This window comes from Lissotriton helveticus, chromosome 7 (genome assembly GCF_964261635.1).
Source record: "Lissotriton helveticus chromosome 7, aLisHel1.1, whole genome shotgun sequence".
Lineage (NCBI taxonomy): Eukaryota > Metazoa > Chordata > Amphibia > Caudata > Salamandridae > Lissotriton > Lissotriton helveticus.
Window position 1 is genome coordinate 745,192,755 of NC_136068.1, and position 22,471 is coordinate 745,215,225.

General features: G+C 46.9%; 1 protein-coding gene across 2 annotated transcripts in view; it reads left to right on the forward strand.

The window, feature by feature from the left end:
- SHROOM1 (shroom family member 1) overlaps positions 1 to 22,471 on the forward strand; it is a 291,553-nt gene that overhangs the window by 8,815 nt on the left and 260,267 nt on the right. The gene's annotated exons all lie outside the window — the stretch shown is intronic.

Consider the following 22,471-nt stretch of genomic DNA (forward strand, 5'->3'; position numbering starts at 1 on the left):
CATAAAATAGTCACATAGCAATCTAAATTCCACTGTAAATTGCAGGAGTGGGGAGACCATCCCTTGGCTGCACCCTTTCCCTTGTGTTTCACATGTTTTGAAACGCTTACCCCGTGATTCATAAAGTCCATTAAAAATGCATGCGTCGACGTCTGCGCGTTGTGATCTTGCATTCACAATGTCAGTGGCTTTACGAATCCAGTCTTTTGTGCTTCTGATTTATAGTACCGAGCTTTAGGCCACTCTAAGACGGTGGTCATCATTAACATCAAGTGGGAAAACTCGAGGTGAACCACTAACATTCTACAGGAAGTGACATCAGTCTGTGTTTAAAATTCCTTGCAAATGAACTGAGGTTACACAAAGAAACGGATCGCTTGGCCACAAAAAGAAAGCAAAGCCAAGGATATACACCTTGTGGTTTTTCGCAAAATGAAACTGTTGCAGAGGCCGGAACCGAAGCACCCATTTCAAATGAAAGTCAAGTGCTACGGAACAGAGTTTTGGGACTGGTTATATCCACCTATATTTTCTTGGTAACCAATTTTCCTCATTTATTCAGATTTGATCCTGCCTGAACCAAACCATCTTTGGACGCTGCAGCGTTGAAACTCATTCCAAATAATTTGTTTGGAAGTACCTCTTTTACACTCTCTCAGTTGAGAAATTGCATTTTATAGTGCTTATATGCTACTCGGTTGTCCAAGGGCTATGTTAGTATGCGTTCATGGTGTCCAACCCAATGACACTTATTCTTTTTATGAATCTTACAATAAGTCTTTACATGTTTTCATTGGCTGTAAGCAAGGGTATGTTACAATAAATACTGGTTCATTTCGTTTAGATATCAACTGGGTCATTGTTCTTTTTGTATTGTTTGTTGGTTGGTGTTCATCAGTACATTTATGGTAATAAGCCTTTATGTTTTTTCGTACAAACAATCCACAACTTCCCCTCCCTGCACCCAACGTCCCCTCCCTGCACCCAATCATCTACTTTGTGCTCTGCCACAACATTTTTGGCAACCAGTATTAGGTTATGCCATCCGTAAGCTTAACGTCCCATTCACTCTACAATCTATATAGTAGCACCGTGTTGTACATCAGCGCTGGTTATTGTGTTTTCTGCCTCCAGCATTGTGTCACAGCTATGGCTATTGATCAATCATGGTTGGTAAAGCGCAACTACTCACCCGTTAGGGCCTCAAGGTGCTGGGGGGCGGCTCCGTTGAGTGTTTTGTGCCCTCCTTAGAGCCAGGTCTTGAGCTCCTTCCTGAACTGGGACAGTGTGGGAGATTGCCGGCAGGGCCGGCTTTAGCGCTGGTGGCGCCCTGTGCGACAATGTTTGGTGGCGCCCCCCAATGACCACCTTCGTTAGGGATTCCCTCACTACCACTCTTCAACTGTGCCCCTCAACTCTTCATAACTACTCTCTCACAGATGCATTAAATTAGTTTTATAGCACCACTCATACCAGTTTAGTGTGTCAGATCCTCTGACATCACGAATATTACACCGAGACAATCAATCCAGTGGTGTAGCTAGCTCCTTTGGCTGCCCGTGGGGGTCACTGCATTTGCTACACCACGGCAACCGATTGAAGAGTGGGGGGAATTTCGAACTGAGATGACAGGTAAGAGTGGGGGGAGGCCGCTGCCACCAAAACTCATGCCGCCTGGGGTGAACCCCCCCCCCCCCTTGCTATACCACTGAATCAATTATACATGTGTAAATCAGTGTATGGGAAACATTACATAAGACAGAGGACTGAAAAAGAAGTTATGGCACCCATACACGTAGGCAGTATAATTTAAGCGTGCTTGGTCTGGGGTTCTCTTTAATAATAAGAATTGATTTCTGCCCAAATGAACCCATTTTGCAACATTAGGATAATGAACGACCAGTGAAAAATCATAACGCTCCAATCTATACCTTGTAGTTTGCATGCAGAGGTTCGATGACAGTTAGCTCCTTGTTCTACAATAGGATTTTAACTTACAAACAGCAAGTAACAATAGAATATCTCTGACAAAAGCAGTAACCTACTAACTTATTTATATTATAGGCTCTTTAATATGTGCATGGTACATGTTCTTTGCAGCAGGCATCTTAACCCTCTGTGCTACCTTACAATGAATCAAAACTTCCACTTAATAAAGCTCCAATGTCTCTCCTTCCGGAAAGAATATTAATCGCCAGAGTTACTGTGACATGTTTATTGTTGCATGAAAAATGCTGGAAGAAAATAATGCAGCAGCAGTTGCTTTTAAACCCATACTATATGTTGCAGCTCAACAGAGCTGGCCCTTCCTAAAACTTACATGTTTTAATTAATAAACTGAAAGTGAATTGCACAAAATTAAGCTGGCGTGGAATGTCTAGTAATCAAGGCTGTAAAAAGTCATACTGAAAGTGAAAGTAGAGAGTGGAGCTCGGCTCTATGTGCCTAGATCAATTAAATAAAAGACCCCGAAGGTTCACGCAAAACCTTTTATTTTATTTTCTGTTTCCAAAGCAAATCTTTAACTGCAGTGTATGGGTGGGCATAAAAGCGTGCCTCCTGATCTGTTTAACACTGTTTTCCTTCTATTTCTACGACATTTAACATCGTGGAAAAGACAGAGGGACAACAGTGTAGGCTTTTGGGCAATGCGACTGGTGCCGATTTCAGAGCACGAATGGCGCCCACCTGACCTTGGCACCCGGTGCGGTGGCACCGCTCGCACCGCCCAAAAGCCGGCACTGATTGCCGGAGCTGAAGGTGGAGTTTGTTCCAGGATTAGGCTGCAAGGTAGGAGAAGGACTTTCCTCAAGTTCTGATCTTGTAGATACGTGACTGAGGTTCCTTCTCAGACCGCTGAATTCTTCTCTATGCAGGTGTCCATGTTTGGTGTTCAACCATTGAATTGCGAATGAACGCCAACCCACAGCCAATGAGGGGGAGGTGTTTGTCCAGTTCATTGTAATAGTGGGTCGCACTGGTAATAAGGCTATGTCAATGAACCTTTCAAATGCTTTATCGTGATTGGGGCATGGGTGAAGACCCAGATGCAAGACTCAAGAGTGTTTTGGACTGCGTGCCCTGTGGCCTGAGTTAGGGGCAATGTGATCAGGCACAGGAATGTATCATGAGGGGGAGATCAGCATCCGGGACATTGCATCCAAGGCAAAACAAGCATTTACAATGCAATGGTCTCGGCCTTGTTAAAGTTAGAGCTATTGGCATTGCTCATGACATTTTTTTAAATTTGTTTTTTTTAAAAACATAAATAAATGGCATTGTCATTTACAATGCCAATAGCTTAATCGCTCGCAAATGCGAGACCTATTGCATTTGCACCCACACACACAGAGCCACACACACAGACAGACAGAGCCCCACACACACACAGCCCCCCCCACACACACAGTCCCCCCCACACACACAGTCCCCCCCCACACACACAGTCCCCCCCCACACACAGTCCCCCCCACACACACAGTCCCCCCCCACACACACAGTCCCCCCCACACACACAGTCCCCCCCACACACACAGTCCGCCCCACACACACAAAGTCCCCCACACACACAAAGTCCCCCACACATACAGAGTTCCCCACACACACAGAGCCCCACATAATCTAATGATCCGCCGGCCTAAAGGTCTTGGATACTGACTGGTAGGGCATTATGCAAATACTTGAAAGAGTAACATCCACAGCAACAAAACTGTTCCCCAGACTGGCTTCTAAATCACCAGTGGCCGAGGTCTCCTGACCTATGAAGGGGGGTGAGGGGGGATCCTGCCCTGCGTGCTTCCCTCATCAGAAGAGGAAGGAGATCTCCTGTCCCTCGTGGTCTCCGATCCTGAAAAGGGGGGGGTTCTCCCGTGTCCCGTGTAAAGTGCCTGGTCCTGCCCATGATATGCAACGGCTGGGGTCTTCTGTGCCGCCGAGGGGGGCGGTTCTATCCCACAAAGTCTCCGGCCCGGCCGAGGGTCTCCTGTGCAACAGTGAGAAATGTCCCATCCCGCACTGGAGGCCTCCTGTCCTCTAGATACAAGTCTCCCTTCTCCAGGCTGCAAGACTCCTGACGTGCTGCCAGAGAGTGAAACAACAGTGGGTTGACGAGGGTCAGACAGGGCGTTGGAAACAGGCGCCAACCGGGTGGAGTGGTTGGGGCTTGCGGTAAGAGGAAAGGTGTCAACGGGTGCCCAAAGGTGAGGCTGTTAAAAGAACGAGTGTGAAGATAACAGGGTGGGGTCACAACATTAAGGGAACGTGGGGGAGGTGAAATTTGGGGGTAAAAGGAAAGGGAGTATGGAGGAGGAGACATACCAGTCAGAGAGAGGGGCTCAAAATTTACGGGGTGGGGGAGGAGTAAAAGCCTGAGTGAAAGCTTAGGTACAGTGGTCTGAAGGAAGAGCCAATGGTGAGGGAGTGTGAGGATGGAATCCCATGGTCCTATTTAATCATACATAAATTGCCCTCAGTGACCACCTCACTGTATGTCTTGGGCTTTTATGTGACAACAAACTGTATTCTGGGTGTTGTAGTCACGATTTCTGGCCACTGGACTAGTTACACTAGCACACCTGATGGCAATGGTTTATAGGAGAAAACCGCGCACTGAAAACAGTGTGACTTTACCATCCACAAAACCCCATCTGTAAACTATGCAGCCACATCTCAAGTCACCACCCTCACCGTGCCCATCAACAAAGTCTGAACCCTCCAAAATAGACCACAACCCACCTTCCTAAATGTACCCGTCCATGGCCCTCGATCAAGCAGCTTTCCACTGACCATCATCACAAGCCCTGCAAATCCGAGAACCCTGCATACCTCCCAGCCCTGAACTTTGCCGTCTGAGCCTACCTCTCTATAAACCCCATAGCCCCTGTAAACTCCACCGTCTCTCGCCCCCATACCCTGCTCTTCACCCACAACCCCCCCAAGCCTCTGCTACTCCAACACAACATCCTTCTACATCCAGTGACCCCTCCCACTCTTCATCTCTGGTGGAGTAATCCCTCCTACTTCTCCACTACAGCAACCCTCCTTGTCAAGCAGTCAGCCAGCCATCTTCGGGTACCCCGCAACCGCCTTCCACATAGTACCCATGACCCTCACCTCAACCCCCTGTGACCCCCCCGCCCCCTGACTCGACTTCCGAAGCACAGACTGTAAAGCACGACGCTCCCCAAGTCTGAAACGCGAGTCACTGGGCGGCGAGGGCAAACTTTTCAGCCCACGAAGTATACCGATTCTGGGTTTCAGGCGTACGGCCACGTCACTTACTTCTGAAATGGTGGCGGGTCCACTGAAAACTGAGCCCCTGTCTATCCACGTGTGTTAAACAGCTGCGGCCGACTCCTCCCGGTACCACACACTTCTTACTGTCTCCTGAAAAACTGTCCATATTCCAGGTTGCCGGGGGCCGCGGGATTTCTATCGGGCTGGCCCCCGGAAGCCCAGCAAGAGGATCGCTTGTCCTGATGGCATTCCGGCGACAAGGCAGTTGTGGTCGATGCCTTCACGCAGGGAAAAAACCACCTCATGTTTCCATGCCTGTCCTTCCTGGGACTCCGAAAAGCCGCCGCATGCGCCCACATAAAGCAGGGTGGATTATCTCCTGGCCATTTGTGCTCCAGGCATGACTCCCAACTCGCCCTCCGAGGCCTGGTGCACTGATCCTTTATCTCCCGGGCAGGTGGCCATGTCTTGCAGGCTTCCCAAGTTCCGAGGGAGCTTGCGGAGTGCTCCGTCTTCTTGTCGTTGCGGGTGACCCAGCAGGTAGGGATTCGCTGCCCCGCAGGGCCCGGTCCCGCTGTATCAGCTGCATCGCTAAGCGCCGTTAGAGCCGGGCGCCGCTGCCGATCAAAAAATGGCGGCCATCGCTGCGAGCAGGTCCGGGATGAAAATGCCTCCAAGATCTATTCAAGAAAACACAAAAGATCTAAATGTAAAAGAGTTCTCCTGACACTGCCTTTTACAATTAAATAGTTGCAGCATGATTATGGATGCAGTCATGGACTGCGTGGATTTCCCTAGACTGTACATACGAACAGACGTACCAGGAGTGAAATTGCACAGTAGTAGAAAAGTTACCAGCTCAGGGCGGCTGGTCCGACAACGCCATGCACACAACCATCTTTCTCTGAGGCGAAGCAGAAATGCCTCGGAGAAAGCAGCGTCATTTTCGGATTCGGGGCGTGGTTTTCTTTCTCTCCTCTTCCCATTGGCTGGAATGTAAAATTCCAGCCAATGGGAAGAGGAGAGAAAGAAAACAGAAAGAAAGTAAAAAACACACCCCTGAATCCCGTCTTCAACGGAGTGACGCCCCTCTCCTCCAATTGCTGTCCTCCATTTAGGAAGCCAGCCAATGGAGAAGAGGGGCGGGTTCAAGTCCCCATACTTTAAACAAAATTTCTCGCCAGCGAGACTGCGCAAGCGCAGCCTACGCAGGCCGAGACCTAAAAAGGGAGTCCCAGGATATATCCTGTGGAGTCTTTTGGGCGTGAAGTATGCTCATTTCAGTGTGTGGACCTGGGTCAGCATTGTGCGATACCCTGTGCGGGTATTTGAGGACTTTGTCCCTTCATCTGAACATGTCCGATTTCTGTTAGTTTCACAGTTTTTGTGCATGATCAAGGTCTTCAGTAAAGACCCCAGAACTCCATTTGATTAAAGGTGTGGTTTTACCCAGACTGTACATCATCTAAAAGACCTAGTGTCTTGGCGCGTCAGTTATTTGTATACAACATAAATTATGAAGTGCATATTTGATTTTTTGGTAAGTGAGGAAATGTCCACTTGGAATATCATATTCTTGTGTCAGTGTTTCAAACCCATACAATACCCCATTTGAAAACAGAGCTCCGACTCGGTCTATGCCACACTCGAGCCCTAGTGGTGAGGTGACTGGGGTATAGGGGAGATTGTGAAGTGATTGCTAAAGTGCTTGTTAACCCTTTAGGTGCTGCCGTCGGCCAACGGTCGTCACGGGCACTACCTCCCCAGTGCTGCGTGCGACCGCTGGACGTCCAGTTCAGCACTGGATAATGGACAGCGCAGCACTGGGGAGGTTTGTTTACGAGCTCCTAAGGTGTTAAGGATGCCATCACAGATTGCACAGGGCATGGAGGGTCGCTTTCAAGGGAGTAGCTGTCGCTGCAATGTGCCATTTGTTAGGCTTGGAACTTGTAGGCCTGAATTAACCAAGGAGTGCCCTGCTAGCTTGCCACTCGCCCGTTGTAGTTGAACTGCCAAATACTTTTCCATGTTAAGGAGTCCAAGTCCCCTTGCATCAACCAGGAGCTGTAGTGATGTTCCAGCTACTCGACACCGTCCTCCAGTCCAGATTAAGTATTATTATATGGTCCAAATGTTTGAAAAAAGGAACGAGGTAGTGTCAGAGGGATGTTTACAAAAAAATATCAACCTTACAATAGTTAATGGCACATCGGGTCTCACTGGGATTGGAGGCTGTTGGTGCACGCACATATCTGCAGGTGTTACACAAATTTACCGCAGGAGAATAAAACTACAGTTGTCACATTCAGACCATCAGCCTTAACAGTGTGCCCCCCTCCAGGGAATGTAATCATTTTTTTTTTTTTGAGTGAGCCATTAGATGTCAATTCTCCTTGGAGATTAAGATGTGACCTCAATAATGGGTGTAAACGTTTGTGCTTCTGAATACAGCAACTCGAAGCTGCAAGGCACTCCACAACTTTGGTCCCACCCAGGGCCGGACTAGGACCACAAACAAGCCCTGGCAATTCTGCTGGACCAGCCCCGCGGGTAGGGGGGCGGAATGGGGGTGCTAGTGAGAAGGAGCACTGTTGCCGCTTTGCTTTTGTTACAGGGGGCCGATATTGCAGCCCACAGAAACAAAATCTTCCTGCACCGCTACCGCCCACTGGGAAAACGCCTGGTGCCCGCTACGGCCAGTCCGGCCCTGGTCCCACCTACTTGAACAGTCCTATATCCTTTCACCAACCATCCAAACATCTCGCTCCCCAATACTACTACACATTGCATTCATATGCGTTCTTTTATATCGCTACCAAAGCATGGAATGACCTTCCACTTCACATCAAAGCGTCCTTCTCTTTTCCTAAAATCCGCAAGAAGAAATAAGATTACAGCACAGCTAAAAACACGCCGACAAAGCCAATACCTCGCATGGGCGAAGCCTACTGACTTTGCCAATTGCTTGCTAATATGCAAGTTGGGGGTAGTGGAGAGGCCTTCTAAAGTTTTTGGAAGTGGATTGGGGTAATGCACTTTATAAGGCCCTTCAGCTACATGCAATGACTATCCGCTCTTTGCATCAACCACTTCAGGTAGGCTCCAGTGGGCAGGGGCGTAGCTTTGTCCGTGAGATTCAGGGGTGTGAATCTTTAAACTTCCCAACAAAAAATCAGTAGGGTGGAGGGGTGAGATGACCTAGGTTCAGGATGGACTGTTCCAAGGAGGAGCAAGGTCGGTACTGACTTGCGTTTGTCGGGTCCATGGGAGTTTGGGAGAGAGGTCAGAGAGGCCCTCCATTGCATCGAAGTACTGAAACGCATACCACAAATAATTATATAGTATTTTTTGGGTTGGTGCAGTTGAACTGAAAATTCATCTCATATATATATATATATATATATATATATATATATATATATATATATATATATATTGAATAAACCCCCAATTTGCTTGCACCTTTCCTGGATTTTCCTGTGTCAGGCTGACTCTGAGAGCGTGATTGCAACTGCGTTTTTGATGGATAGTAATTACCGGTTTTCTCGCACTTCCGCAAAATGGGCGGGGCCGCATCGGGCTTTGGCCGACGGCAGCACTAGCGAGGTAGTACGCAACGGATTAAAGTAGAATCCGTCTGAACTATAACTGGTTGTTTTGGATAACCTTGGGGGATTTCTGCATCAAATGACACAGAGAATGGGTTCTGCCAGTGCTTAATTTGAGCCAGTGGTAGGCCACCGACACTTATTTTACTTCATTGAACATTTACTGAAAGCACAAGAGGGGAAAACACACAAAACATAAAGTTAGAGGGTGAGAAAGATAGAAAAAACGTTAGAGAGGGAGAATCGGGAGCCTGCAAGAGTGAGATAAGAGGCTGAGAGTGCCTGGAAGTGGTTTGAGGAGGCATGAGGTGGATTCAAGACTACGCATTTGGAGCTCCGACATTTAATGGCACTGTCCATGGCCTTCTGAGCAGAAGTCTGTGGACTGACACTGATTCTTTTACAACGGTGTGGTTGCCATTTTGTTCCCATGCCTTTGGTTCTGTTGACTGCCGGGCTCAGCTGTTCCCCCCCCCCCCCCACCGGGCGGGAGGCATCGCCCTGAGGGGACAGGCGCTCAGGCACAGCCCGGGAGTCGACTTACCCGTCTGAAAAATGGCTCTCTGACATTTCTCTGTTCCCCTCAGGCTCTTGAGTCTCTCCATACCCCCGGCTTGTCTCCTCCCCAGCTGCTCCCCTCCCCGCAGCTCTCACTTTCCAAACACCCGCCCTGCCTTGGACGCCACTTCTAACCTGCAGGTGTCATTTTTCTGCACAAGTGTGTTTTTTGTGGCTTCTATTCTCATGGACTGGAAGTATGAAACGGAGCCATGCAATGTTTATTAATAAATATTTCAAACTGTTCCCTTTTGCATATGGTTTATAAACCTTTTGTGATGAATATGAACGTTGTTTGTTGATGTACACATTCCAAAGATAACTCTTCCCGTTTTAATTAGGTCAGCCAAGTTTTAACTCCAAGTTGAGCCAAAAAATTGAGCCCTCCTTGGATACTCGCCTATGTTTTTTTCCTTGAACTTCAGTTCTCTCTTTTCCCCTGCCTGGAAAACTAGTAAAAAAAATAATCCTGCGAATAGAGCAACACTGGCAATAAGCACTATATGTAGCACCAAGGAGGTGTAGTCAGGTTACATGTGTCATGGAATGGCTTGGGAGAGGTAGAATTGTGTGTCGTATTCACTGTTCCTTGATTTTGCTGCAAGGTTAGTGTGTGTTCAGGTCAAGTTTTTGATTCATATGCTGTACGCAGGGGCAAAGGAATTATGTGGCAGGGGGAGGCCCAGATTAGGTGGCATGGTTGAATACATTATGCTGCAAGGAAAGGCAAATTATGCGATAGGATTACTTGCTTATTTTGTCATTTTTTCATACGTTTACACAATCTGGACAAAGGTTACACCTTACTAGTTCCATTTTAAAGCCCAGGTACGTCAGTCAATAAGCAATATAAAGCAGGTCTGCTAACCTGTGTAAAGGGCCTTTCACTGTGCAGCAACAAGTGTAGCTGGATTTTTAGTAATTTTTTTATCTTTTTGAGCGAAACATCTGCAAATTATGAATGACAAGATAAATGCTGCAAATCAATAATCATGCAGAAATTGTCTCGGCCGCAAGATCGCATACGTGATTGGCTAGGAGTGTTTACATTTGGACTGGTGTCTATGTGTTTGACTGGTGCATGTGCATTCTCTCAAAGGACATTCAAGGGCAGGACAATGCTGCAGAGTGTGTGTGTGTGTTCAGAGACGTTTTCGGCATGAGCAAAGTGGGCTCTGGCAAGAGAAGATACTCAATACTCCACCATTATTATCAGTAGGATGGATAACATTTCTATGCTTAGAGATTTTTATTAATCCAGTTTATGCCTTAGAATTTCATTTGCGTTCACTTAGTTCAGCTGACAGGTGCATAGAATGCTTTACACCCTAGGAAGAAGATGAGGAGAGTGTTTCTTTGACTGACTACATTAATTACACTTGACAGTGGGAGTAGATGATATGTCTGTATTTTGACTGTACAGCGTTATATTACCTGACAGAGTGGAGGCCCTTAATGTTTTAAGTGCAGAATTTTCTGAAGTATAAAAACAAACAATATGAAATCGCATTGGGTTGTTTTGGGCATCCTTCCTGTACAGTTCCGCCAAAAGCAGTTGCCGGCTTATCGCAGTGCGAGATTTGCAAAATGGGGCAAGTGCAATCCAGGACTAGATCTGGGGACAGTGTAGTTCCCTGACACTCAGGTAGCAGTACTGTGATGTGGAGAAGACCGCAAGGTTACTTGTATTAAACATGGATAGTAACTTTCACATAGGTGGTTTTATTTCACAAACAAACATTTTGGAGTGTGGTACTTTTCTAAAACGGTTCTTGGTAATAACAGGGGACACCTGTGGTCATTGATGATGAGGTAACCGCTTTGCTTTGTGTTACCGTAGAGTTGCTGCTCATGCTAAGAGTTTACAAACTTGAACATATGATCACTACTTTAATTATATGGTTGCATTGAAATCGGAAATGCTAGACCGCTCACAAGTATGATGGTACATAATATACACAGTTGTCTCCTGCCTAGCAAAGCCTGAGGGGGGTCCTGAGTGTTCCCCAGGACTTAGGCGATGTTCACAAAGTACATGTTCTGTTTGTAGTCTGCAGAGTTTGGAGGTATCCAAGTCTTTACTGGCATTCTGAATTTCAAAGAATTCCGGTGATCGTCATTCTCTATGGGAGCGTCTTCGAAGGCGTGGATGTATGAAAAGGGAAAAGAGCTCCTACGGTGAGGTTTGAATTGAGTCACCTAGGAGCAATAGAGGCCTCACTCCGGGATGCAGCATTAAGCTATCTGTAAACCATTAAATAGAGTGCACTAAGAGCAAGAGATGCCCAAGGAAGTGGCTACAATATAGACCACTATTTTCCGAGTTCATTGCATTATTTTTTTGTTAGTGTTTATTACACATCTAACGTTAATACATGAGCAATAACAATGCTGATAGTGCCTCAATGCTTCCTTTCATTCATCCATGCAATCTCTCACTCGTCCCTGTACTCGTACATCTGTTAATCAATGTGCTTGCCCCTCCACAATACTAATACATAAGCTCAGCAGTCACTGAAGAGACCCTTTCAGTTATCAGCCATACCTATTGGTTTTGCTGCTAGTCACTAGTGCTACTTTTGAGGGATGTGCAAATACTTCCTGTTAGACCTGTCTGACTTTTTGCGTAGTCCCTCCAAATTAATATTTATTTTGTCCCCTTTTTGCCCCTCATACCTTTATTAATTTTTGTGTCCACTAGCTTTTTCAATGTGTTGGTCAAGGGGATAGGCGCTCTTTCACCCTCATAGTTTTTCACCTCAGGCCTAGAGACCTTTTCTGATAGGAATATAGTTGGAGTCACAAAATGGTGGCTACCAACTGTCCCAACTGACAAACCTAGAATCTGTCCCATAGGATAGAGTAGGGCATTCCAGAACCTTCTGGTCCCTTCTGGACCTCTGAGGGTCAGCCTATAAAAGGCGGAATGCTGGGCAACCATTTTGTCTTGTTAGTGAGGAGCAGCTGGAGTATAGGCGAAGGGTCTGGTAGAGGGTAGAATCTTCACTGGGAAGCTTGCCTTTTAAGGGTGGCCCCTTTTATGATTCCCCCCTTTTTCCTTCTTTAAGTCTGACCCAGTTAGCCCTATCCTGCTGACCCTGGACAGGGGGACTCCAGCCTAGGAGGGTGTGAGGTGTATAACCAAACCTCGACCCACTCTTGTCCAGTAGAGGGGAATTGAGAAATTGGCAGGAGCTAGAGGACTGGTGCTTTGGAGCGTGGAACTTCAACCTTGATTAGCTCCTCCTCGGTGTAACACCAGGACCCCATTGCCAGTGAGAGTGAGCGCAGACAGTGTCACCTCCTCTCACCTGTGGACCCTAAGGCGGAAGATCCGGCGCTGCCATGAAGTCCATGTGAAGCGGCAGTGTAGCGCTAGTTGTTTTGGGCGGCGCACTTCTGCACGGACTCTCGGCGGTGATCACTGTGTGGCGCTGACCGAATTTGGGCAACGCGCCTCTGCGCAGACTCTTGGCGGGGACCACTGTTCTGACAGGAGGGGCCTAGGACCGAGCAGGCCCAGAGGTGAGCCACTACCCGCGCTGACAAGGGGAGTAGCCGCCGGTCAGAGCCGCTATTCCCTCGCGCGTGCGCTGCCAGCAAGGGAATCCACGGAGGCGGGAAGAGGCGGAGAGCGGGCTCCTCACAGAGCGCGAGTTAGCGCGACCTCCTCACGGGGCTGGCGGGTGCAATCTGGAGCCCAGCCCTGTGATTCACGTTGGGAGAGATCGACTGAGGCCCCAGAGAGAAAGTGTGGGCTGAAGAGTGAGGCCGACTTTCATCACAAGTAAGGGGAGTGGGGGAGAAGCGCGAGGTGCTTAGACTTCCCCCCTTATTTCAGTCTTCAGGGTGTCTGAAAGCACTAAAGTGCGGAGTGAGGGGTCGATTCTGATAACTTGAAGGATTTCCCTCACAGAGATTCGAAAGAGACAGAGTAAGAAGGAGTTTCAGAGCTGAGGAAGGTCAACTATAGAACACTGTACAATTTACAAGGGAGCAGCCTGGGTAGAATGCCTGTGGTACTCTAGAGGATTGCCAAAACGTTCTTGTTTCACTGAAGGCTCACTCAGTAGATATGGTGTTCACCTGCTAAAAACTCAGCTTTGGGAAGGAGGGGTTGCTATGATATCTGAAAGAGTTGGCTTTGTTAAACTGGAGATCCTATAACTAGGATATCTGGGGGCTGAACAGGAAAGTAATCTCTATTAATGTTTCTGTGCTAAAATTTGAGACACTGCTCCCTGGAGACCAATGTGATGTATTAGTAAGTTGGGAAGATGAAAGGTGTAATATTTTAATAACTTTGAAAATCTTAATATTCCATGAGTAAATGTAATGTACTGAACCGAGATTTCTAAAGACAAGAGAGCAAATATTATTTTTATAAACCAGCTCGTATTTTTCCAAACATTGGTGTAGCGTCATTTTTGAGTGAAATTGCGTTGATTTACTGTTGGGTGGTTCTGCAACCTTTACACATGTGCCTTTAGTGATTGTGTCTTACCCTAGGCCAGGCTACCCTAGGTGACCTGTCATCACCGGTTCCAACACTTCCGGTAGTGTGTCACTGGTAATTCATGAAGGGTGGGAGAATGTTGTTGTTTGTGTGTGACTGGTAATCCATGAGAGGTGGGAGAATGTTGTTGATTGTGTGTGACTGGTCATCCATTAGGGGTGGGAAGATGTTGTTGGTTGTGTGCGAGTGGCAATCTGTGTTGGGTGGGAGGATGTTGTTGGTTGTGTGTGAGTGGCAATCCGTGTGGGGTAGGAGGATGTTGTTGGTTGTGTGTGAGTGATAATCCATGAGGGGTGGTAAAATGTTGTTGGTTGTGTGTGAGTGATATCCATGAGGGCTGGGAGGATGTTGTTGGTTGTGTGTGAGTGATAATCCATGAGGGCTGGGAGGATGTTTTTGGTTGTGTGTGAGTGGTCATCCATTAGGGGTGGTAGGATGTTGTTGGTTGTGTGTGACTGGTAATCCATGAGGGGTGGGAAGATGATGTTGGTTGTGTGAGTGGCAATCCGTGTTGGGTGGGAGGATGTTGGTGGTTGTGTGCGAGTGGCAATCCATGTGGGGTGGGAGGATGTTATTGATTGTGTGTGAGTGATAATCCATGAGGGGTGGGAGGATGTTGTTGGTTGTGTGTGAGTGATAATCCATGAGGGCTGGGAGGATGTTGTTGGCTGTGTGTGAGTGATAATCCATGAGGGCTGGGAGGATGTTGTTAGTTGTGTGTGAGTGATAAACCATGAGGGCTGGGAGGATGTTGTTGGTTGTGTTTGAGGGGTAATCCATGAGGGGTGGGAGAATGTTGTTGATTGTGTGTGACTGGTCATCCAATAGGGGTGGGGAAGATGTTGTTGGTTGTGTGTGAGTGGTAATCCGTAAGAGGTGGCAGGATGTTGGTGGTTACGTGTGAGTGTTAATCCGTGTGGGGTGGGAGGATATTGTTGGTTGTGTGTGAGTGGTAATCCGCAAGGGGTTTAAGAATGTTGTTGGTTGCGTGTGAGTGTTAATCCGTGTGGGGTGGGAGGATGTTGTTGGTTGTGTGTGGGTGGTAATCCGTGAGGGGTGGGAGGATGGTGTCAATTGTGTGTGAGTGGCAATCCGTGTTGAGTGGGAGGATGTTGTTGGTTGTGTGTGAGTGACAACCCGTGTCGGGTGGGAGGATGTTGTTGGTTGTGTGTGAGTGATAATCCATGAGGGGTGGTAGGATGTTGTTGGTTGTGTGTGAGTGATAATCCATGAGGGGTGGGAGGATGTTGTTGGTTGTGTGTGAATGGTAATCCATGAGAGGTGGGAGAATGTTGTTGGTTGTGTGTGAGTGGTAATCCGTAAGGGGTGGCAGGATGTTGTTGATTGCGTGTGAGTGGTAATCCGTGTGGGGTGGGAGGATGTTGTTGGTTGTGTGAGAGTGGTAATTCGTGAGGGGTGGCCGGATGTTGCTGCTTGCGTGTGAGTGGTAGTCCGTGTGGGGTGGGAGGATGTTGTTGGTTGTGTGTGAGTGGTAATCCGTAAGGGGTGGCAGGATGTTGTTGGTTGCGTGTGAGTGGTAATCCGTGTGGGAGGATGTTGTTGGTTGTGTGAGAGTGGTAATTCGTGAGGGGTGGCCTGATGTTGCTTGCGTGTGAGTGGTAGTCCGTGTGGGGTGGGAGGATGTTGTTGGTTGTGTGTGAGTGGTAATCTGTGTGGGGTGGGAGGATGTTGTTGACTGTGTGCGACTGGTAATCCGTGAGGGGTGGGAGAATGTTGTTTGGTTGCATGTGAGTGGTAATCTGTGAGGGTGGGTGGATGTTGGTTGTGTGTGAGTGGTAATCCATGTGGGGTGGGAGGATGTTGTTTGGTTGCATGTGAGTGATAATCCATAAGGGGTAGGAGGATGTTGTTGGTTGCGTGTGAGTAGTACTCCGTGAGGGTGGGAGGATGTTGGTTGTGTGTGAGTGGTACTCTGTCATGGCTGTGAGCCTGCTGTTGGTAAAAGACTGCTAGTCTGAGAACTGGGAGACTGCTGATGATACTGTGGGCTACTAGTGCGCCAGGGCTGCCTTTGCCAAACACAGTCATTCTGTTAATGTGGGTGGAAGCACATCGAACTCAAGAAATAGTCTGAATTCATAAGAGAGTTTAGAAAAGAAATTAGAGAGTTATACTTTTTTGCTGATGCACATTCCAACAGTACTAGAGAACAAGATTTTTCAAGAGCTTCCTGCTTTCCTTCTGCAGATTGATGGGCTATTCTAAGTAACTTTGTCTAGCCATTATGTTATGTAAACACACAATCGATTCTTGTACATTAAACAATCTAAAAGCCAGGAATGCCTTTGGCTTGGCCCAGTGCCTAACGTTTGGCAGCTCCTGTTCTGGACACCAAGAGAGAATTTGTAAAACATTTTTTGTTTCCTAAATTTCCTTGCAGATGCCATCATCTGTACTGAAAGAATAAACCTCAGACAGCTACGCAGTCTATAGAATAACTACATTATTTAAAGCATCTTCCTTTTGTGGAATAGCCAGACTGTTGTGTAAGTCAAAGAAATCCTGTGCAACAAAGAGCCCCCTTGCAATGGATATCTTGAACCGAAAGAAGCCCTCCCCTCAGACGAGACCCACGGGTATCTTAGAGTGAGGCAAGGGTGTGTGCTTCATGACAACAGATGCCGACAGCCACTGTTATTAATGCACTTATTTTTTCAGTATTCTGTGGCTGGCGTATCACCTTGCTCTTCTGAAGCTATATATTTCAGAAGAAGACCCCACTAATACATTGGATTCCTTCCACAACACCGTGGGATTATGTTACATGGGTTACTGTCCCAAGCTTTCTGAGACTTGCTTCAGTTTTATTTTGTAACCCTTCCTTACCACGCAAAAACCTGTAAAAGTATACATTGATATTGAAAAATGAATGATTAATGCATTTCCCAGCAGTCTTTGTGTATGCGCTCTTCAGAGCCGGCGTGCTTCGGATTGAGTGTCACTTCCGCCATAGCCCTGTGGATGCATTACCCATTACTCATAAAAAAAGAGTCTCTGTGGTACTGCTTTGACTGGTTTAATGTGTTGGGGTTCTGGGTCATCTTGAGAGATTGATAGGGGGCTTTGCTAAAATAATGTCTCATTAATGAATTGACAAAAGAACGCCAAATTCAATCCATAAATATACATGAAATCCTATACTTTGCAAACTGTACACAAGTCTGTGCTCGCCATTCTTTTAAAACTAAGTTGCAACTTGTTATAACTTCATAAATGTATTACTGGATCTGAAGTCGCTCTTAAAGATCTTAGCAATGTTAAATGAACCACAAAACCTAAATCCGTTTTTCAAATGTAGTTTTATTTACTTGTCGGTAACTCATTTTTCCAACACCACTTTTGGCTTGCACTTTGAATTGATTGGTTAGACATCTCATGCTTTTTTTTAGAAACACTGCCATAATTTCTGGTAAAGTTAATAATAAACATTGACAAAGCAATATGTCTAAAAGACATTAGCTAAATGTTTGGCTTTGCCAGCGCTTGTTGTCGATGTTGAACAGCACAGGCAAAAAGGAAAAAAATGCTTGTTGCCAATGCTGAACAATGTTGGTCGAAAAACAAATCTGTCACCAGGGTGATGAAATGTGTGTAAGCACACATGCATATGTCGTGACTCAGCGGTCATTTTGACTTTTGACATAGTGTGATGACGTTTGAGTGCATGTGTCACCAGGCATGTGTTTGGACACGTGATTACTCAGTAATAATTTTCGCTTTTATTTTAAATTGCTATTTCAAGATGGCATATCGCCATCTTGGACTGGTAAATAAAACATACATTAAAGTGATTTAACTGAAAAAGTGGCCTGGGAGCTAATTGCAGCTGCTTGTCCCTCCCAAAAATTATAACAGGCATTTGCAATGCAATAGGTATTGCATTTGGAGAGTTTTGAGCTATTGGCATTGCAAATGACAATGCCTTTTATTTATGTGTTTTGAAAACCTTCAAGCAGTGTGTAAACACACACTTTGTACTTATAGTCCTTGCTTACGAGAAGCAAGGTTGGCAGTAAAAGAGGCGTAGTTACTGCAGCCTTGCTTCTCGAAAGCAACGGCTATAAGTACAACGTGCATGTTTACTCACCACTTGCAGGTTTTCAAAACTCCTAAAAAAAAAGGCATTGTCAATTACAATGCAATGCTCAAACTCTCGCAAATGCGAGACCTATTGCACTGCAAATGCTTGTTGAGCTCTGAGATGGAGGTGGCGGCCATAGGAAGGCAGGGCCCGTGGCGCCAGGCCATGCATTTCAAAAGCAGGAGGAGGCAGGAGGCAAATGCAGCTAAAACAGACCTCCATCTTGGAATGCTCAGCAAATGTGGCAGATAAGAGCAAGATTTTCAGCCCTGTTTACAACAGAGCTCTGTAAACCACAAGCACTGGTCTCGACTGTTCAAGCTTAACCACTTGGATGCTAAGGCTATTTTATGACTTCAATGTAATTTCCATTGAAATCAAAGGAAACTCCATGACGAGCTGGGCTCGTCATGAGCGTCGAAGGGGTTAAAGAAAGAAATAGTGCTCACAAGCTGAGTAACAACACATGCAACGGGGGCAGTCCTTGAAAATGTGCTATGCTTTTAAAGCCCACATCCTGAATACAGCATGTCTCGCAGAGACAGCGTAAGCACTGCATAGGCGAGACCTAAAAGAAGAATGGGCAAATGGAGCATTTTCAAGCAAATTTCAGAAAGTAAGAAGGTTAATAAAGCAATTTTAAAAATGTAGTTATGACATCAATGAAGAGATTTCATATAATAACGTAGGTAGCTGCTTATTCAGTATAACCACATTCATTAAAGACTTTGAGATAACAATGTCAATGTCACAGCTTGTGACAGTAAACACTGTGAACATGTCATCATTTTACACTTGCATGACACACAGTATAAAATGGACTGCTACAAAATGCACAAAAAGGTTCACGATAAAAAGTGTATCTAAAATATAGATTTTTTGCAGACTACTTAGTAAGTTGTTACAGGGGTGGTTGGCGCAGGAGTAACGGAGTCTGACACTTTAAGAAGTGCTTTTAACAAGGGCTTTATTTTCAGGTATGCTTTTCTTTGTCTACTGGTCCGTCTCTCTCTTGCAAAGGCCGCAGGGTCCGTCCTGGTAAACTTCGGGGACGCCAGGTTGATAAAGGTCCGATGTCAGGAACGCTCCGGTCCGTTCGAACCCCAAAAGCAAGAGAAAGACACAAGGGCAGATTTTAGGGGGTTGTTCGGTACTTTACCGATGCGAGGGACCGGGGAGTGAGGGACACCGAGTGCTCAAGTGTATGCACAGCTGGCTTCCTGTGCTCGAGTGCTCGTGAGGGGTTACAGGGGATCAGAGGCTATACAGATATTTACACTATTTATCAGTGGGAGGCGGGAAGGCAGACTGGCTACTCAGACCCACCCAGCCCGCAACCTTGCCCCGTACCTGTTCGAGCCACGCTCCTCCCGTGGGAACTTGGCGGGGCGGGCGCGTGGGGATGGAGGCCTCCTGGCGAGATGTTGCTGCACCGGCCCTCTGTATATCGATCAGTCCCGTCTTCTTCCTCAGCTCTCCTGGTATGCTCGGTTCTCCTTCTCTCGCTCTCTCCGTCTACGTCCTCCAGGGAAACGCCGTCCTCCGAGTTCCGGGTTCTTCCTCCTTTTGGCGTTCCTGCAGTGATGACGCTCCCGAGGGGAGGAGTCTCGTCCTCCGTGTTTTTCCAGTTAAAGGTGCAGTGTCTGCTTACTCCTTCGGGTGTCCACAGTGTCTCCATTTCGTTTTGCCAGTCCTGATGAGAGGAGACAGAATCGGTTCCATTGTGTCCGTTTCCTCTGTGGGCCGCCTGTCCCCGCTACATAAGTGTAGTTTTATAGGTCTCGCGACCTATCGATGCGCGCATGCGCATCGAGCGGAGCGAGAATTCAAGCGGCGAAAACATCATGAAACCACCAGCTTTTTGCTGGCGTTTTCATGAAGTTCATGTGAACCACGTGTTCAAACATGAACGCGCATCAGCCTCCCTCCTTTTGCCGCACAGCACATCAAAGGGCTTCGCCCAGCGTGCGCTCTGCGGCTTCTCCTCCCCTAATTACGCCGCACACAGCCTTCCTTTCATTTCTCCTCCCCCTCCCCAGCCAGCTTCCCCAGGCCGTGTTCCCTCAGATATGCTATTGCATATCGTTTGCTACCTCTTGTATTTTGTTGCTCTTGATACTTGCACAACTGTCACTATTGCCTCATGTAACGTAACGTTTGCTTTTGTAACATGCTCACTTGTAATTTTTGCTTCATGTATCACTACTGTTGTCCGCACTATATAAAAAAACGCCTCCCTTGCTCTTCTGCTGCCGCCATTGCCTTGGGCTCTCGCGCTCCTTTCTCCCTCTCTCCCACTGCCTAGTCCTCCCACCCCCTCCCTCTCCAGTGCACGCTCCACTCGCATCTGCCTGCTGCTCCGACCCAGCAATGCCGAGAAGCTTGTTTCCTCTAGTAACATATCGTTTGCTACCTCTTGTATTTTGTTTGCTCTTGATACTTGCACAATTGTCACTATTGCCTCATGTAACGTAACGTTTGCTTTTGTAACATGCTCACTTGTAATTTTTGCTTCATGTATCACTACTGTTGTACTCGCTTTATAAAAACTGCTCCCTCGCCGCCATCGCCTTGGGCTCTCGCGCTCCTTTCTCCCTCTCTCCCGCTGCCTAGTCCTCCCTCTCCAGCGCGCGCTCCACTCGCACTGCCTGCTGCTCCGACCCAGCAATGCCGAGAAGCTTGTTTCCTCTAAGAACATATCGTTTGCTACCTCTTGTATTTTGTTTGCTCTTGATACTTGCACAACTGTCACTATTGTCTCATGTAACGTATGCTTTTGTAACATGCTCACTTGTAATTTTTGCTTCATGTATCACTACTGTTGTCCGCACTATATAACAAGCATTGGCATAGCCAATAGGTCTCGCTTGTGGGACCTTAGAAGTATTTAGTTTTGCAGCACAATATCCTTGTTGCATAATCGGATATTGTGCTGCAAAACTAAGTACTTCTAAGGTCCCACAAGCGAGACCTATTGGCTATGCCAATGCTTGTTTAGAATGCCATGTTTCTTTTGAAAGCACATACTTCACAGAGCTTAGCTGGTAGCTCCTTTATAATACCCCTCAAAAAGAAGAAATGTGTGTTTTCAGGAAGCAATTTGTTTGGTAACCGTCTTTAGAAGCACATACTTTACATCGTAGCTGGTAGGTCCCTTACAATACATCTGAAAAAGTATAAACATGTATCTTGGAAAGCTTCAAGTGATTTCATCAATCAAAGCTAAAATACCGGCTTCCAGACCTGGCATGGTTTGAAGACAGGCTCCCATTTACATGTCCCACCTCACACGTGACCCCTCTCACAAACGGAGCATCAGGGACTATCTGTCAGCACCCCACCTTCCAGAGGGAAGGAGGAATGTGAGATCCGAGAGGGAGAAGGCAGAGAGAGCTTGCAGTGCTCAGGCCAGCACCAAAATGACGCTTCTGCTGCCTCTCGCCGCTGGAGTCTGCCTCTCCCTGTCTGTTCATCCATCCACAGCATGGTTTGGTAAGAGCATGGAAAAATTATTAAATTGCTACTGTTAACTTCCTGGGCCTGGCTGTTTAGGAGCAAGCCACCTGTCTAGGCAAATTGTACCCCTAAAGGTCCGCTTCGACTGAGCACTTTACCAATCTCGGTCCAGCACTATTGCGTATTACAAGCAACTGCAATGCAATAGGTCTCGCATTTATGCGAGTTTGAGCTATTGGCATCGTAAATGACAATGCCTTTTATTTATGTTTTGGTTTTTAAAACCTAAATAAAAGGCATTGTTATTTACAATGCCAATAGTTTAAACTCTCGCAAATGCGAGACCTATTGCATTCTAAATGCTTGAAGGCCCATGGTTCCTGAAGAGCTCCCCGTTTGCTATGAGTTAACCCGATCCGTGCTTGCGTCGGCCAACGGCCGTCGCAAGCACTACCTCGCTGGTGCTGCGTACGTCCGTTGGCCGACGCAGCCCCGCCCGCCAATTAGAACTCCTTGACCGTAGCGGAATTCGGGCCGAGGTCAAGGAGTTAAATAAACGAGCCGGTGGTCACAACTGTGCATGAGAGACCCTCCTGCAGTAAGACAAACTCATTAAAGAAAATAGTGCTTACAGACTAAAGACGACGTACCATGCAACAACCGAAGTAAAAGGGCCAGTCCTCATGGGAGATTACAAATGAAGACAAGGTGGTACTAAGGAGGGACTAGCAAGCCTAATGGCGAATCAGAAGCCAGCATTTACGAAGGACAATGACCCAAGCCAATGACAAAATGGGCGGAGAGTGGGTGGGGAATCAAGTACATACTCCAATACATCATGGCTCGCAGAGCAGCGCATGCGCTGCCCAGGCTTGACCTAAAAAGGACGCCAAGCATATTTATCTATTTGTGCAGAAAAATACTAAATCTATTTACGCACCTCATACGTTTCTAAAGTTGTTGAATTTCCCAGTCTACTATGGGAGAAAGTTGACA